We start from the raw sequence: 2,853 nt of genomic DNA, 5'->3' as shown, positions 1-2,853 counted from the left end.
TAAAAGATTTATCAACTGTATGTATTCTCATGTGTTGATGTAATTCACCTGATTTTTTGAAAGCCTTCCCACACACATCACATTTATAAGGTTTTTCCCTGTATGGATCCTCATGTGATTCTGTAAGTTTCTTGAACAAGTGAATGCCTTATCACACATATTACATTTATAAGGTTTATCCTCTGAATGTAAAATCCTCTTGTGACTCTGTAAGTAACTTGAACGAGTGAATGCCTTCCCACACACATCGCATGTATATGGTTTTTCACCTGTATGAATCCTCGTGTGAGTCTTTAAGCCCTTTGAATGAGTGAATGCCTTCATACACACATCACATTTATAAGGTTTTTCACCTGTATGTATCATCATATGGTCATGTAGGGCTTTTGCTCCAGAAAAACTCCTTTCACACACATTACATTTATAAGGTTTTTCCCCAGTATGTGTCTTCATGTGATTTTTTAAGTGCTGTACCTGATTGAAAGCCTTCCCACATACATCACATTTGTAAGGTTTTTCCCCAGTATGTGTCCTCATGTGATTCTTTAATTGTTGTAACTGGTTGAAAGCCTTCCCACACACATCACATTTGAAAGGTTTTTCACCAGTATGTGTCCTCATGTGACTCTGTAAGTTCTGTGACTGATTGAAAGCCTTCCCACACACTTCACATTTGTACGGTTTTTCACAAGTATGTATCCTCATGTGACTCTTTAGATTGTTTGACCTACTGAATGCCTTCTCACACACTTCACATTTAAAAGGCTTTTCAATAGTGTGTGTACTCATGTGTGTCTGCAAGTGTTGTGGCTCACAGAGTGACTTCTCAAATACATCATATTTATTAAGTGTTTTATCTGTGTGTGTCCTCATATTTGTATGTAAGGCACCTGATTCGTTCCGAGTTTTTTCACATGCATTACAACAATAAGATACATTACCAGTTTGTGTCATCATGTAGCTACAAAAGTCATCTGATACAGATAATGCCTTCCCACAAAATTCACACTTAAAACTTTCCTCCATTGTTTGATAACATTTATTAGATTTTTCATCTGTATGTATTAACATATGGTCCTGTAGGGCTTTTCCTACAGAAAACCTCCTTTCACACACATCACATTTATAAGGTTTTTCCCCAGTATGTATCTTCATGTGTTTCTTTAAGTGCTGTAACTGGATGAAAGCCTTCCCACATACATCACATTTGTAAGGTTTTTCCCTAGTATGTGTCCTTATGTGATTCTGTAATTGTTGTAACAGGTTAAATGACTTCCCACACACATCACATTTGAAAGGTTTTTCACCAGTGTGTGTCCTCACGTGACTTTTTAGGTTCTGTGACTGGTTGAAAGCCTTTCCACATACATCACATTTGAAAGGTTTTTCACCTGTATGTGTCCTCATGTGACTCTGTAAGTTCTGTGACTGATTGAAGAGCTCCCACACACTTCACATTTGTATGGTTTCTCACCAGTATGTATCCACATGTGATTCCGTAGATTTTTTGACCAACTGAATGCCTTCTCACACACTTCACATTTAAAAGGCATTTCAAAAGTGTGTGTACTCATGTGTGTCTGCACGTGTTGTGGCTCACAGAGTGACTTCTCAAATACATCATAGTTAATAAGTGTTTTATCTGTGTGTGTCCTCATATTTGTATGTAAGGCACCTGATTCGTTCAGAGTTTTTTCACATGCATCACAACAAAAAGAAACATTACCAGTTTCTGTTGTCATGTCGATAGTAATGTCACTAAATACAGATAATGCCTTCCCACAAAATTCACACTCTGAATCTTTCCAAGTGACTGTAACACTTTAATGGCTTTTTACTTACATGTGTGTTGATGTGTCTTTCTGAATTTCCAGTTTGATCCTCGTCTGAACAATAGTTCTGTAATTGTTCAGTGTCTTTGAATATTTGATTGGGGTTCAAAATCTCTCCTTTCCCTCTGCAAAAATGACAAGGAAATCAGTTTCATTGCTCCATAGGGCACTGTTCTGATAGAATTTAATCTAAGGATATAAAATGTAAACAAACTAGAAAACTGACCAGTCAGCAAGGGCCCCGCCATGGGGTAGAATTAATAGGGTGCAGCTTACTGAATTATAAAAAATTTACGAAGAATAAGCAACAGCAAATGTATTCTTAAAATTTCAAGATATTTCTTGAATATTCAAAAACCTGAAAATAATATCCTTGTATTTACATTAGACAGTAAAGAACAACTTAACATTGAATGTATATTTAAACAACTATGAAGCTTGTGTTATATAAAATGCCAGCCTTCAATGACTGCAAATATCATGAAGGCTTGACCTTAACTTCAAACAAACAGCAGTTGCAGACAAAGGTTTTCATTAATCTAAGACAGATAAAGGAAGCCTTCTAAATTTTCTGCAGCAGACTAGATAATTAATCCCAAGGGATTAATTGACTACCTCTCTCATCATTTTCTTCTAAAGTTGCAATAAGAACTTTTTCCGTATTAATGATAGAATGTGTTTTTTATACAACTATCCTAAAAATAATAATATACTTAAATTAACAAAAAGTGAAAATTTCTGAACTACCATACCAAATTTGAACATAATTGGGCAACCATAAAAAAAAAGTTATTAGAAAAAACAGAAAATTTGTGGACGGAAGAGTGACAGACGGACAGACAAACAGACAGACAGACAGACGGATGGACAGACAGAGTGGTTACTATAGGGCACCCACAAATTCTTGCGGGGCCTTAATAAAGATTAAGTTATATTGATTCAAAGTTAAAGGGTTTTATTTTAAAAAAGGGTGAATGAGAAAGGTAAATAATGACCCCTTTAGCCCTGTGAATATCTGAAA

The 2,853-nt window shown here is 35.6% G+C and overlaps 1 pseudogene; it reads right to left on the bottom strand.

The window, feature by feature from the left end:
• Window positions 1–48: 48 nt before the first annotated feature.
• LOC134266786 (zinc finger protein 43-like) lies at window positions 49–1,767 on the bottom strand (annotated as a pseudogene).
• Window positions 1,768–2,853: the final 1,086 nt, after the last annotated feature.

Source organism: Saccostrea cucullata, unplaced genomic scaffold (genome assembly GCF_032062105.1).
Source record: "Saccostrea cucullata isolate Sc308-1 unplaced genomic scaffold, CSIRO_AGI_Scuc_v1 ctg10031, whole genome shotgun sequence".
NCBI lineage: Eukaryota > Metazoa > Mollusca > Bivalvia > Ostreida > Ostreidae > Saccostrea > Saccostrea cuccullata.
This window is presented reverse-complemented; position numbering and strand designations above follow the sequence as displayed.